General features: G+C 47.3%; 1 protein-coding gene across 1 annotated transcript in view; it reads left to right on the plus strand.

The window, feature by feature from the left end:
- The first annotated feature begins 4,675 nt into the window (after nucleotides 1–4,675).
- Garre1 (granule associated Rac and RHOG effector 1) overlaps nucleotides 4,676–15,727 on the plus strand; it is a 62,790-nt gene continuing 51,738 nt past the window's right edge. Inside the window, exon 1 of the mRNA XM_042668159.1 lies at nucleotides 4,676–4,720. The gene's annotated coding sequence lies outside the window, so the exon portion shown is untranslated. The remainder of the gene's footprint in view (nucleotides 4,721–15,727) is intronic.

Genomic DNA, 15,727 nt, shown 5'->3' on the forward strand with positions numbered 1-15,727 from the left:
CCTGAGTTTATGTTTCAGTATCATCACAAAAATGAATGATAAGAACTGGTGTTCCTGTCATGTTAACCTGCAGTCCCTTTTTTGCATTGGTTATTTCCCAGGTAGGGTCTCCTCTTTATGCTCAGGTGGGCCTGAACTGTAATCTTATGCTTCCTTATATGACAGGATGGCAGGCACACATTGCTTAAACCAGTCTTTGCATTTTCCTGGTAACTAGGATAAATGGTGTGCACAACCACGCCCAGCCATTGGTTGAAATGAAGTCTCAAAAATAAGCTCTGGTTGGCATTGAACCTCAATTTCAACCTCCCCAGTAGCTAGGATTATAAATATGAACCACTAGGTCCTATATTTTGTTTACATAGTTTATCAACTACTGACCACATAATACAAAAATATACTCTCCACTCCCAGCAACCTGTGTCCTTTTAATATGCTTCTCAAGATAACTGTCTACAGCTAGTATATAATCTTTGTTATGGATGAAATAAATATTGTTCATTGAGAAGTACTGTTTCCTCTCTGCTTCACCCAAAAGGAAACCACTCTTTGGTTTATTTATAACTTTTTGTCCAGAAGTTTCCTGATTGGCTTTTGGCTGTGTGTGTATGTATCTGTCTGGATGTTTGTGTCTGTCCTGGGACTTGAATTCAGATAGTGGGTGCTGTCCCAGAGTTTTTTGAGCTACAGCTTTACTTCTGGCTTTTTGCTTTATGGCAGATTGGAGATTGCTGCCTAGGTTGGCTTTGAACTGTGATCCTCAGAACTCATCCTGAGCTAGGATTACAGACAGGCCTGAGCTGGTTCTTAGCTTTGAGTGGCTTTTTATTTTTTGGTCTTGGGGCTTGAACTCTGGGCTTGGTCACTGTCCCTCAGCTCTTCAGCTCAAGGCCAGTGCTCTACCGCTTGAGCCACAGCGTCACTTCCGGTTTTCTAGTAGTTTATTGGAGGTAAGAGTCTCATAGACTTTCCTGTCTGGGCTGGCTTTGAACGGCGATCCTCAGATCTTAGCCTCCTGAGTAGTCTGATTGGCTTTTGATCTTTTTTTTTTTTTTTTTCCAGTCCTGAGGCTTGAACTCAGGGCCTGGGTACTGTCCCTGAGCTTCTTTTGCTCAAGGCTAGCATTCTACCACTTGAGCCACAGCCCCACTTCTGGCTTTTCTGTTTACATTGTCCTGAGGAATAAAACTCAGCTCTTCATACATGCTAGGCAAGCACTCTACCAATAAGCCACATCCCCAGCCCCCAATCCTCTTTATATCATTTCTTTCTCCTCTGTCCTCTTAGTCTCCTTACATATTCTGTCACATCAGCTATTCCGCTATTGCATACTTTTTTTTTTTTTTTGGTTGGTCATGGGGCTTGAACTCTGGGCCTAGATGCTGTCCCTGAGCTCTTCAGCTCAAGGGTAGTGCACTACTTCTTGAGTCACACCACCACTTCAGGTTTTCTGAGTGGTTTATTGGAGATAAGAATCTTGTGGACTTCCTGCCCAGGCTGGCTTGGAACCACAATCCTCAGATCTCAGACTCCTGAGTAGCTAGAATTTCAAGTGTGAGCCACCAGTGCCTGGCTATTCCATACTTTTTATATTCCTTAAACTGACTTTATAACTTTGACCAATTCTTCTCGGGACTATTTACAAATGTGTGTGTGTGTGCATGTATGTGTGCACATATGCTGCTAGTACTGGAGCTTGAACTCAAGGGCCTTGTCTGGGTGCTGTCCCTGAGCATCTTGGGTTCAAGGCTAGCCCTCTACCACTTGAGCCACAGCACCACTTCCTGCTCTTTGTCTCAGGATTTTCTGCCCTAACCTGGCTTTGAACTGTACTCCTCAGATCTCAGCCTCCTGAGGTAGCTAGGATTACAGGCTTGAGCCACTTGTACCTGGCTGTCCTTTGGATTTTTATTCCCATAGAAGGAATGAAGACTTGACAAACCTTTTGGATCCTCCTTCCTGTGGTGCCCTAGAGAGAACCAATGGGCTGCCATGTGGGAGTCACTCCCAGGCATCGGGCCTGTTGCCAAGGACAGCCATTCTGATGGTCACAGTGCTCTTTTTGTTAAGGCTAATAAATCCTCTCTTGTTTCAGTAACAAGCAGTTGGAGTTATTACATTTTGATAATGGAAAGAAAAGTCCACCCACGTCCAGGGATGTAGGACAGAGTTCTAGTTTCTTTAACCAGATCTAAGATCCTTTGGGGGCCCTCCCCCCCACACCATGGGTTTATGAATCTGAAGGGATGTTCCTCTAATGAAACACTGTTCCACCCTGATGTGTGTTTTTGCACACGCACATGCTTGTGCATACACGTGTGCTGGTACTTGGGCTTGAACTCAGGGCCTGGGCACTGTCCCTTGGCTTTTTGCTCAAGGCTAGCACTCTCACTTGAGCTTTCTAGAAGACAGCCTGGGCAGAAAAGAATTTGAGACTCATTTCCCAATTAACCAGCAAAAATTAGAAGTGGAGGTGTGACTTAAGTAGTGAAACAGCTGCTTTGAGTGGGGAGGGGAGTGGGAGCTAAAGGATACTGTCTAGGCCCTGAGTTCCGGCCCCAGTATTCCCCTCTAGGGAGCAATCTGGAGACTGGAGAAAGGTTCGCCTTCCTCACAAACCCTCACCTCCATTGTTGCTGTGCCACACTGACTAAGCTCTGGCCTTTCCCCTCAGTCTCTCTCCAAACCCAGCAAATGCAGCCAGTTGCTTTGTGCTCAGAATGTCTGGCCAGCTCTCTTCAGACCAGCTCCTAAATCCTGTGGATTCTGGAATGCAGCTAGCTGCTTTTCTGAGACAGCTATCTTGTAACTTTTACCTCCTGCACAAGGAATACTCTCTCCACCCCCCACCCCCCAAAAAAAATCCTCTCTAGATTCTTGTTCCCTGCTTACAAGTAGATCAAGTAGACTTGTCTGTGAAAACCCCAAAGGCTGTCTCAGATGCTCCCACTAAAACTAACAGGTAATGCAAGCTCTTGCTCTTCCTGCCTTCAATAGCACTCGAGCCAACAGTAATAATCTTAGTGCTCAAGAAGGTCAATTCTGGTCTGGGAAGGTGGCTCAGTGGTAGAGTGCTTGCCTTGCATGCATGAGATCTAGGTTTGATTCCTCAGCACCATGTAAGCAGAAAAAGCTGGAAATGGCGCTGTGGTTCAAGTGGTAGAGGGCAAGCGTTGAGCTGAAGAGTTCAAGGACAGTGCCCAAGCCCAGAGTTCAAGCCCCATAACAAAAAAGAAAAGTCAATTTTTCAAACTCCTGGGAGCCCGTGGAAGTGGGATATTCTGGTTTTTCAGCCTTTCTGAAATATAGAACGTGAAACCTTCATAAAAAGCCAGCTATTAAGCCAGACACCTATAATCTCAGCTAGTCAGCTGAGATATAGAGGATTGCAGTTCAAAACCAGCCTGGGCAGAAGTCCTCAAGGCTCCCATCTCCAAAATAACTAGCAAAAAGTTAGCTTGAAGGCATGGCTCAAGTAGTAGAGTGCCAGTCTAGCAAGCAGGAGACCTCAGTATAGGGGGGAAGGAGAGGAGCTTATTCTCTGTGCAGGAGTTTCTTTAACCCAAAAAGTCTGCCAGGTGTCACCTTACCAGCCTCCATAGATAGACCTTCCTCCAAGCAACCTGTCCATTTCCTCCTCAAGCTAGCTTTTGGTAGCTTGGGGTCCCCAGTCCAGCTTGTTGGTAACTAACTGCTCTATCTGTTCTTCAGTGTTCAACCCCGAGGAGTCCTGGCTCAACTTCACTTTTATCTGAGAGCTACTGTGAGGAGGCACTTGGTGCGAAGTCTAAGCATCTCTCCTGTCCACTGTCCTGTTTCAAGGCCTTTTCCCTGCCCCCCCCCCCCCCCGCTTTTTCTTTGTGCAAGTACTGAGACTTGAATTCGGGGCCACTAGAGTCACATCTCTACTTCCAGCTTTTTGCTGGTCAATTGGAAATGAGTCTCAAGGACTTAATGCCCAGGATGGCTTTAAACCATGATCTTTAGATATCAGCCACCTGAGTAGCCGGCATGAGCCACTGAAGCCTTTCTTCTCCCTCCCTTCCTTCCACCTTTCCTCTTCCTCTTTCTTTCCTTTCCTCTCCCTCTCCCTCTTTCCCTCTCTTTTGAATTTCCTTTCAGGGCTAGGGATTTAAGAAAGTGCTCCTGTCCTCCTCCCTCCTCCTCCCCCTCCTCTAGGTCAGGGTACTCCTCCCCTCTTCCACTTTCCTCTCCAATCACGTGTTATAATTGGCACTACCTGGTCACACGCATGGCTAACAGTAGTGTTGGTTTTCCACCACCAGAGGATGGACCTACGAGGGTCCCCTGCAGTGCCCGGCACGTACCGAGAGCTCACAGTGCTCATCATTTCACTCGATTTCAACCATAAACCCTTAAGCATGAAGCCCATCCCCTCTCGAGGCCAAGCCACAGTGGCGCCTGCGGGATCCCGCTGCAGGTGCTCCTAGAAGGTCCCCTTCTTCCCCCAGGGTGGGGGGGTGGTCCCTGGATCGCGAGGGAGAGGACGCTCAGGGGCGCCCCCCGCCCCGTCGGGCCCGGCGCGGAGGAAGGGGTCGGCTCTGAGAGGGGTGGGGGGTGGGGAGGAGAAGGAAGAGGAGATCCGGAGTCCGCCCGGGGCGGGGGCGGGGCCTGCGGGGGGCGCGGCCTCCGCCGCCGTCACTTCCGGTGTACACAGCCGGCCGGGGCGGCGCGCGCTGGGAGCCGGGGCGCCTCGCAGGTGAGGAGCGAGCGGGCGCGCGGGCAGCTTCGGCCACGGCCCCAGGCGTCGGCGAACCCCGAGGGTCGCGTGGTGGGCCGGTGGGCAGTGGGGTGTGTGTGGGGGTCACAGTTGTAACGGGTCGCGGGGGGAGCTCGCGGGGCTTCGCTTCACGCGGGGAGGTGGGGTGGGTGAGGTTGTCCGCCCGCTCTGTGGAGGACGCCGGGGCTGTGAGGGCTCCGGCCGGGAGGACGGACGGACGGAAGCGCGGAAGGGTCAGCTCCGCGCAGGCCCGGCCTAGGAATCGGGGGCGGCAGGGGAGGGGTCTGGAGACTACGGCGTCGGGGAGCCGCTCGGTGGGACTCGGGGTCTGGGAGACTCGGTCAGGGCCACGGACTGGCGCCAGCACCGGCTCCCGGAAGCTCGCCGCGGCGGCGTCCTCGGAGGGACCGCGGCTGGGGCGGGGGGTGGAAGGGGTGCGTGTGCGGCCGGCGCCGGGGGTCCGCGAGGGATTGGGAAGGGGGACGCGGCCCTCGCGCGGCCCCACGGCGGCCACCGCCCCCCTCCCCCCTTCTCCCCCCCCCCCCCCCCCCCCCCCCCGCTGCCCCTTTCGACTGGGCTGGGCGCAGCTTCCCGGCCGTGCCGCCGCACGGGGCCTGAGAAGAACGTGATTTTCCGGCCCTGTGGGGAGCCTTGCTGGCGCAGTGGGACCAGGGGAGGGGGCGGGGTTTCCCCGGGGAACCCAGGTGGAGCTGGGCTTTGAGGACTGAAAGACCCACGCCTGGGGTGGGGATGGGGGAGTAGGGAGCGATCGCAGGGTCAGGGGTGTGTCTTTTCTTCCCTGCCACCGACGGTGCAGAGGCAAAGAAGCCGCCCCTGTCTGTCCTGATAAGAATTTTGTTTATACTTCGTAACATTCCCCCCCCCCCACACACACACACCAAGGAACATTCAGCTTGAGGGGGGGGAAGCCCCCCATTTGGAAAAGATTATGGTCCCACCCCTCAACATCACCACTAGCCCCTATTAGAAAAGCAGTTCATTTCACTGGTTCTGGTTTTTGAAAAACAAAACACAAAAAACATTCAAGACAGTACCAAAAGTGTCAAGGGGGGAAAAAAAATGAGTGACAACCACTGCTCACAATTTGGTGATAGCAATGAACACATAAGTGGTCACTTTTATAGTCTTCATAGTATATCATTATTTTTAACCAAGCCCTGCTGATGAACATTTACAGTTTTCAGTTAGTCACAAGATAATTTTTCCCCAATGGATTTGATTTGTATCTTAGCCATAAATTTGCAAATGGGGTCAGAGGTAGTATGTTTTTTCCCCTTTGTCGAAATGTTTGGAAAAATTCTTCTGGGCCTCAGTATTACAAGAATTCCATCTGTGTTTACTTCTCTGTGTCTCTCCCTCTCTTTCTCAGCTATTTACTTAAAATTTATTTTTGGTTTAAGATACAAAATAATTTCCCACATGGCTAGACATTTGTCCCAGTTTTATTGAATGAGCTATATTGTAGACAAATTTCTAAGTGTTTAAAAAAGGGCTATTTTCAAATTTTTCCTTAGATTTTTGTGTATATGTTCTCATATTCCTGGAAAAACACAGTTGCTTCTTTACAGAGCACTTTGTTTTTCCTTTAAATCATTTTGCTTTACAAGTTCAGGAAATACTCATTTCATGTCTGAGGTTTTTTTTTTTTTTTAATCTATGTATTTTAAAGCAAAAAAAGTTTCATTTTATTGCTGTTTCATTTGACAAGATAAGTCCATATGTAGAGTTCAGGTTTGTTGTGGCAACTTTTCAGTCTGGCATTTGAGATTCTAATCTTCCTCTATTTTTGCACACGAATACGTAGGTTAGCATTGGAGACCAAGATAGAAAAGATCTCAGATTCCCTTGGCAAGCCTAGATTTTTTTCAATCTAAAATTATCTCTGGATTTTTGGAAGACAACATGCTTTAGCATCCTTGAAATATATTTATTTATATTTAAGCATATATACATATATGTTATATGTTGCTCATGATTCTGCTGATGTTTTACTAAATGTTTATTCTTTTGAAAATCCGATGCCCACAATACCAGGAGCTGTACTGTCCAGCAGATCTTTGAAGTCTGTAGGAAAATAATGTGTCTTGAGCTAGCAGGCTGGAGTATTACATGGGTAGTCTGTTGGTTTTCTTTCTTTTTTTTTTTTTCTTTTTTTGTTGGTTGTGGCTTGAACTCTGGGCCTGGAGCTGTCCCTGCGCTCTTCAGCTCAAGGCGAGCGCTCTACCACTTGAGCCACAGTGCCACTTCAGGTTTTGAGTGGTTTCCTGGAGATGAGAGTCTCATGGACTTACCTGCCTGGGCTGGCTTTGAACCATGATCCTCAGATCTCAGCCTCCTCACTAGCTAGGATTACAGCATGAGCCACCAGCGCCCAGTTTTCTAACACCAGAGGCTGGACCTACAAGGATCCCCTCCAGTGCCCGGCATGTACCGAGAACTCAGTTTCAACAATAAACCCTAAGCTTGCAGCCCATCCCCTCTTGAGGCCAAGCCACAGTGGGCACCATTGGGTTACATTGGGGTATAGTCGTTCTACCACTTCAATGAGCCACAGTGCTACTTTTGGTTTTCTGGTGGTTAATTGGTGATAAGAGTCTTACAGACTTTCCCACCTGGGCTTTAATTGAACTGTGTGCCTCAGATCTCAGTCCCCTGAGTAGCTAGGATTACAGGCATGAGCCACCGACACCCAGCTTTACAGTGTAAATTTATAGAGTGCATGAGTGTCATTCTTTGGGTGCTGGTGGCCCACACCTGTGATTCTAGCTATTTAGGAGGCTGAGATTTGAGGATTGAGGTTCAAAGTCAGCCCAGGCAGGAATTCATGAGACTCTTCTCCAATTAACTCCCCAATAGTCAGAAGCAGTGCTGTGGTTCAACTGTAGAATGCCAAGAAAGTCCATGAGACTTTTACCTCCAGTTAAAAACCAAAAGGCCAGAAGTGGTACTGTGGTTCAACTGGTACTGTGGTTCAGCCTGGAGAGGAAACAGTGCAGGATGGGAGGGTGTGGGCCTGGAAATCAAGCCCTAGTACTGGACCAAAGGTGAGGGGGGCGGGGAGTATTAAGAACTGTGCTTCAAATGTGTTTTTTTTCTCTCTTTTTTGTCGGACGTAGGGCTTGAACTCTGGGTGTGGGCACTGTCCCTCAGCTCTTCAGCTCAAGGCTGGCACTCTACCACTTAAGCCACAGTGCCACTTCCATGTTTTTCTCTTTAGAAACCAGATCTCTCCTTTACGGTCTCCTGATGAGTAGGTTCAGCAGCCAGTGCTTCTTCTTTTCCTTTGACTTTGCCTGTAAATATTTGGTGTGATGAACCATTTTTGCTGTCATGATTACATCAAGGTTGGCCTCCTTGGAGCTCTTGAGGGTCATTCTCTTAAGTTCGTGACTGTTTCTTCATTTGTGTCTCTTGATGCTCCACTTGTTCCATCTACCTGGGGACATTCTCTGAAGCTTAGCTCGCCTTTCTTAACCACCCACCCAATATGTGCTGCTCCTGCCTACCCAGTGTGTGATTGGCAGGATAGGGAGCCCTTCATTATTTCCCAAGGTAGCCTGTTGTTTCTAAAACTAGAGATCTTCCTAGTTTATGTATCTCATCTCTTCTACCTACCTATTGACTCAGGATATATTTGACACTTTATCATTAGTTCCTATTTGTTTTTTGGTACATTATTAGTATTGGGGCTTGAACTCAGGGCAAGGGTGTTGCTCCTTAGCTTTTTCATTCCAAGCTAGTACTCTGCCACTTGAGCCACAGCTCCATTTGTGACTTTTTTTTCTGTTGGTCTTAGGGCTTGAACTCTGGGCCTGGGCGCTCTTCAGCTCAATGGGAGTGCTCTACCACTTGAGCCACAGTGCCACTTCTGGTTTTCTGGTGGTTAATTGGAGATAAGAATCTCCTGGACTTTCCTGCCCAGGCTGGCTTTGAATCACAATCCTCAGATCTCAGCATCCTGAGTAGTTAGGATTACAGATCTGAGCCATCGGTGCCCAGCTTCCACTTGTGACTTTTTTTTTTGCGGGGGGGGGGGGGGGTCCGGTCGTGGGGCCTGAACTCTGGCCTGGATGCTGTCCTTCAGCTCAAGGCTAGTGCTCTACCTCTTGAGCCACAGCACCACTTCCAGCTTTTTTCTTTTTGCTTATGTGGTGCTGAGAATCAAACCCAGGGCCTCAGGCATGCAAGGCAAGCGCTGTACCACTGAGCCACCTTCCCAGCCCCAACTTGTGATTTTTTGTTTGTAGTTGTAGATGTAAGTCCCATGGATACAGGAGGCTGAAATCTGAGGATTGCAGTTTGAACGTAGCCCACGCAAGAAAGTCCATGAGACTCTTATCTCCAACAAACTACTCAGAGAACACCAGAAGTGGAACTATGACTACTCAACTGGTAGAATGCCAGCCTTGAGCAAAAGAAGCTTGGGGACATGGCCCAGGTTTGAGTTCAAGCCCCAGACCAGCATACACATACACAAAATAAAAATCTCATGGACTTTCCTTCCCTAGCTGGCTTCAAACTAGAGTTCTCATCTCAGCCTCCTGAGTAACTAGAATTACAGGCTCCTGGCCCTTCTTATTTATTTACTTATTTACTTATTTTGGAGATAGTGTCATCTCTTGACTGTGTTGGGATTACAAGGGTTTGCCACCATGCTCAGCTGCTATTTTTAGTCTATTCCTATACCTTGATTGTGTTTAGTAAAGTCACAGTCATGAAATGTTTACAGAATGGACCCATTTGCTTTACTGGAAGATCAGAATGCAGCTGAAGGGCACAGTGTAGAGAAAAGAAAAAAAAACTCAATTTTTACATTTTATGGCAGTGTATCACAACTATCTAGCATGCCATATCTATGTATTGGCTCAAAACCTACAAAGGGAGACACCAAAAAAGTTCTGCCAGATTTCAGGAACCTTGTCTGTTTTATTCACTTTTTAGGACACAGTGTTCTGGAAACAAGCATTTGCTGAATGAATGGACATCTGGCAATAAAATAAAAATAATACAAATGAACCATCTATAGAAAAGATATAAACCTAAGCTGGGAGACTGTATGTGTACTTTGAAGAATTTCAGGGAGAACTTTAAGTTAAACCAAGCTGACCCAGCTGTAACCCCCAAGAAAGCATGCTTGGAATGTGTTTGTAACCAGAAAGTTTAAACTTAATTTTGTGTCTTCCAAAGAAAGACTTGGGTTTTTTAGGAGAGGATTGAGATGACGTGGAAATGGGAGTGGAAGGTCCAAGAAAGGGAACTAGGTTTTGTGTCTGAGCCACAGTCTGGGGATTCTGACCAGGGGCGCTATGTAGAGTCCTCGACTAGACTTCTGTAAGGCCAAGAACTGAGTGTGAGCCTCCTTTTTTATTTTTAATACTGGAGTTTGACAGCTGGGCACCAGTGGCTCACCCCTGTACTCCTAGCCACTCAAGAGGCTGAGATCTGTGGATTGTGGTTTGAATTCAGCCTGGGCAAGAAAGTCTGTGAGTCTCTTTTTTTTTTTTTTTTTTTTTGTCGGTCGTGGGGCTTGAACTCTGGGCCTGGGCGCTGTCCCTCAGCTCTTCAGCTCAAGGTGAGCGCTCTACCACTTGAGCTACAGCGCCACTTCCGGTTTTCTGGTGGTTTATTGGAGATAGGAGTCTCACGGTCTCTCCTGCCCGGGCTGGCTTTGAACTGGGAATCTCAGATCTCAGCCTCCTGAGTAGCTAGGATTACAGGCGTGAGCCACCGCGCCCGGCTTGTCTGTGAGTCTCTTAAATCACTAGCTAACCAGCAAAAAGTCAGAAGTGGAGGTCTGACTTAAGTAGTAGAACACTAGCCTTAGCAAAAAAGCTAAGAGACATTGCTCAGGCCCAGAACAGGCAAAAATAAAAACTGGAGTTTGAATTCTAGGAATTAAGTTTGCCAGGCAAGTGCTCTACCACTTGAGCCATATCCCTAACCCTTCTTTTGTCCCTGGCATTCGGGTTAGTGCATCAGTCATCTCTGAGCCTAAATCAGTCTCCTTTGGAATTTCTTGCTCTTGGACCCCTGACAGCTGATAAGCAGTCAGTGGGAAGTGCTGATAGATAGGCCATGCCCAAATTTCTCAGACAGGGACTCTAACCTGCAAGTTAGAGTATTTTTCCTGGAGAAGGCTGTTCTTGAGCTGAGGACTGTGGCCAGCACAGTCCATGACATGTAGGAAGGTGGAGAGGTAAGCAGGCATGAGATACATAGTTAAGAACCGTAACTTACTGAACACTATTGGCCTTTAGGCTCACTGTGTTAAGTATTGGTGTATGTAACAATTTAGTCTTCATGACAACTCCGTGATGTAGTTGTTGTAGAAGTGACACATTGAATATCATCCATAGGTCTCTCAGCCTTGATTCAGCTCACCTACTGCTAAATTCTCCATATGTTTTGTACATTTAAAAGCTTTTTGTCTGAGTTGTGTGTCTGTAGTTGTGTGTCTGAAATCTTGGCTGTTCTAGAGGCTGAGATATGGGAATTGTGGTTTGAAGCCAGGCCATACAGGAAAGTCAGTTAGCCACCAAAAAGCCAGAAAAGGAGCTGTGGCTCAAGTGGTAGAACACCAGCCTTGAGTGAAAAGATCAGCAACAGTGCCCAGGCCCTGAGTTCAAACCCTAGGATCAGTACAAAAACACTTATTAGTGCAGATACAGATTGGCTCAGAGAAACAATTAGTGAAAAGAAGGTGGTGCAGAACAATGCATATGTGCTCACTTGTGTAGAATTGTATAGATAGACATGAAGTACTTTTCTAAATGCAGAAATATATCCTGGAATTATAGGCTTTGAACTGAGATCCTTATGTCTCAGCCTCCTGAATAGCAAGGATTACTGGCATGAGCCCCTGGAGCCTAGCTTTTTTGTTGTTGGTGGTCGTGGAGCCTGAACTCTGGGCCTGGGCGCTGTCCCTTGGCTCTTCAGCTCAAGGCTAGCGCTCTACATACTTGAGCCACAGTGCCACTTACGGCTTTTTCTGCTTATGTGGTGCTGAAGAATCGAATCCAGGGCCTCATGCATGCAAGGCAAGCACTCTACCACTGAGCCACCTTCCCAGCCCAGAGCCTAGCCTTTTATTTTTATGTATTTATTTAATTTAGTTTTTTTTGTGATTGAGGGCTTGAACTCAAGGCCTGGGTGCTCTGTCCCTGAGCTCTTTTGCTCAAAGCTAGTGCTCTATCATTTGAGCCACAGCACCACTCCTGGTTTTCTTGTGGTTAACTGGAGATAAAGAGTCTTGTGGACTTTCCTACCCTAGCTGGCTTTGAACCATGGTCCTCAGATCTCAGTCTCCTGAGCAGCTAGAATAATAGGCATGAGCCACCAGCACCTGACTTTTACTTTTATTTTTTTTTTTAATGAAGGAACAGGAAGGTTTTGCATATGGAATTAGAACTAGAAAAAAATTTTACTTTCCTCATTAAAAAATGATTGGGGGAATTTGGTACTAATTAGGTGTATTTATGCCTAGGGAACCTGGGAATTCCTGAGTCTTCCCTCACCCCACTCTCTGCCCTGGAGGCAAATGTGTGCGCATAGGAACTGAGGCTGAGAGAAGTTGGCTTGGCTCCCAGACTTCAGTGCCCCAGGCTCTGGTGGCCTACGCCAGGAGAGGCAATAGTTAGCCTTCCTAGTAGCTCACAAGGACCTGGGTTTCCCACCGCTGGGTCTTAAAGTAGGAGAGAGAATATAGATTCCATCCACATGCCTAAGTGGCTTTGTCCTGTACTTTGTAATTTGTAGCAATTGAACCTCCTCCTCAGTTCTGTCCACCTCCAGTATTCCCTCTTGCTTGGAGTTAGAGTGAGTAGAATCATGGCCTCATTTCCCTCAGGAGCCCATAGGGTAGTTTGTTACCTGGACTCCAGGAAGGTTAAATTTCTGGAAGTTATAACTGTACATACAGACCACAGTATGATCTACAGTGGTAGTAATAATCATATTACTTTTTTTTTTGCAAGTATTAGGATTTGAAGTCAGAGCCCTGAGCTTTCCTTCAGTTTTTTTACTCGTCTAGTGCTCTACCACTTGAGTCACACCTCCACTTGTCTTTTTACTGGTTCCTTGGAGATGAGAGTCTCACAGACTTTCTTGCCAGGGTTGTCTTTGAACCACAATCCTCAGATCTAAGGTTTCTGAGTAGCTGGGATTCTAGGTGTGAGCCACCAGTGCCTGGCTACAAATATAAGCTTTTAAGTCTTTGATCTAGCTTTTCCCTTCTCCACAAAACCAAAATACCCTCAACTTAAGCAACATTAAGCCTATTCCTTCATCTGTGTGACTATTTAACCCATTTGTCCTTTTCATTTTTTTAAGGCGCTGCTATTTTGAAAGTAAATTTCAGCTCTGTTGACTTTGTGTCTGAAGAAGTTTTTCTTCTGCTTAAATGAAACAATAACTTATTTGTGGGTTGCCAAATAGAAAGGCTTCCAGAACCACTAATGATATCTTACATTGGCTTTGTAGAGGAATGCCATGTTTTGTGGTGATAAATTGTTACAGAGGACATGTCAGCAGTCAGGAACCACCATGCAGGCAGTGTGTCTGCTGCTGGAGTAGCTCCTTGATAGCGGGTGCTGTCTGCTTCATTCATGGCTACATTTGCTGCTTCAACTTTGGGCTGACCCAAGTCAGTGCATATAGAAGCATTTTATTTGTTTGTTGTCAATCCAGGGGCCTGAACTCAGGGCCTAGGCACCATCCCTGAGCCTCTTTGTGCTCAAGGCTGGCACTCTGCCACTTGAGCCATAGTGCCACTTCCAGCTTTTTCTGTGTATGTGGTACAGAATCGAACCCAGGGCTTCATGCATCCTAGGCAAGCACTCTTACCACTAACCATATTCCCAGTCCCATTTTATTTTATTTTATTTTTTGTCCCTGTATTGGGGCTTGAATTTGGGATTGCAAGTCAGAATTATCCTGCCTGACTTGTTTGTTGAGAAGGGGAGGACGGGGAAGCTTTGCTAACATTTTGACTGGGCTGGTGTGTGTGCCCACGTGAGTGTGCATGCACACATGTCTGGCCTGGCGCTTGAACTCGGCCTGGACACGGTCCCTGAGCCTTTTGGTTGCCGTTGTTCAAGGCTAACACTTAACCACTTGAGCTATGGCTCCATTTCTGGCTTTTTGGAAGTTAATCGGAGATACTCCTGTGTATTCCTAGCTACTCAGGAAGCTAAAAAATCTGAGGATTGTGGTTCAAAGCCAGCTCAGGCAGGAAAGGCTGTAGGACTTTTATCTCCAATTAACCAACAACAACAACAAAAAATGTCTCATGGACTTCCTTGCCTGGACTGGCTCTGAACTGTGATTCTCCTGTCTCAGCCTGCTAAAGAGCTAGGACTGCAAGTGTAAGCCACCAGAGGTCAGACTGACTTTGAACTGTGGTCCTACGGATCTCATCAATCAAGTAGCTAAGATTAAACCATTTCTTTTTTTTTTTGGGGTCCGGTCGTGGGGCCTGAACTCTGGGCCTGGGCGCTGTCCCTCAGCTCTTCAGCTCAAGGCTAGAGCTCTACCACTTAAGCCACAGTGCCACTTCCGGCTTTTTTCATTTTGCTTATGTGGTGCTGAGGAATTGAACCCAGGGCCTCAGGCATGCAAGGCAAGCACTCTACCACTGAGCCACCTTCCCAGCCCCAAGCCATTTCTTTACTAGAGAAAAAAAAGTGGGTTGGGAATGTGGATTAGTGGTTGAGTGCTTGCCCTGCATGCATGAAGCCCTGGGTTCGATTCCTCAGTGCCATATAGATAGAAAAAGCCAGAAATGGCACTGTGGCTCAAATGGTGGAGTGCTAGCCTTGAGCAAAAAGAAGCTCAGGGACAGTGCGCAGCCCTGAGTTCAAGCCCCAGGACTGGCAGAAAAAGAAAAATTTAATCATGGCCTCCTTAAAGCTATTACATTGTTTTTGGTTTTTTTTCATGCTGATGAGACTCATTTCATGAATTTTCACCAGAGTCTTCAAACAATCATATTTCTTGTATTAATTCTCTGGCTTTCTTGGATCCTGTTTCTGTGTAATAAGCTAGTATCCAGTTTGTCCTGTTTTCCTGTCTCCCTGGCACAGAAGTAGTCTGAGGTTTGGTGGACCCAGAAGTGCTACTTCCTTTTCTGGAGCCTTGGCTCCCCCTGCCTGCCTGCCTTTCCGTTTGGATGTTTTAATGGCACCCTCCCTTGCTCAGTGATTTGTGTTCAGGAAGTTGGGCAGTGATTTACTTGTTTCTGCTTTGTGAATTTCCTCCCCTCACTTCCTCAGGAAACCAAGCAGCTCCTGGCTGGCTGCTGGGCGCTGATTTTATGTGATAGAAGACAAGGCCTTAGGGTCTGAACCCGAGCCAGTTTTTTCCACCTTTGTCTTTTTACTGCCGTCTTCCTCTGGGCGTCATAGGAACATTTTGTGATTGGGTCAAAATGATGTCATGTCCTCCTCAGCCCTGGGAGAGATTGCTGCCCCGCTAGAGTACAGACAGAGCCTTCCTTGAGTAGGTAGGGCTGCTTCTGTTCAGCAGTAACATCACCGAGTGAGCTGTTGTGACCCTGTGGCCCAACCATCATCTTGGGTGAACAGCTTGGCAGGAGCTTGGCAGGGTAGGTTGAAGGAATGAGACTTTTGGCAGGTAAGGCTGGTAATGGTAAGGTGCATTCTGGGTGCTTTGTAGGGCTCTTGAGTGAAGGGAATGAAGAAGCCCTGTCTGCAGTGAGGTATGTAACAAGGGCATTGTTCTTCCTCTGGACTCATGCATTTATTGTCCAGATTACCAAGTTCACACACAGTACCTACTGTGTCTCCAACGATGCCCCTTGCTGCCTCATGAATTGTAGCTTCATTTATGGAAGGATTTGTACCACATCTCCCAGAAAGAAGTAACTTTTGGTTTGGATTCTAAAAAGTAGATGGTGATGCCACTCACCAAGGCAGGGGAAGAATGTCAAAAGACTTGGGAGACTGGCTT

The sequence above is a fragment of the Dipodomys spectabilis genome, unplaced genomic scaffold (assembly GCF_019054845.1).
Source record: "Dipodomys spectabilis isolate Male_0828 unplaced genomic scaffold, ASM1905484v1 ptg000422l, whole genome shotgun sequence".
NCBI classification, from domain to species: domain Eukaryota; kingdom Metazoa; phylum Chordata; class Mammalia; order Rodentia; family Heteromyidae; genus Dipodomys; species Dipodomys spectabilis.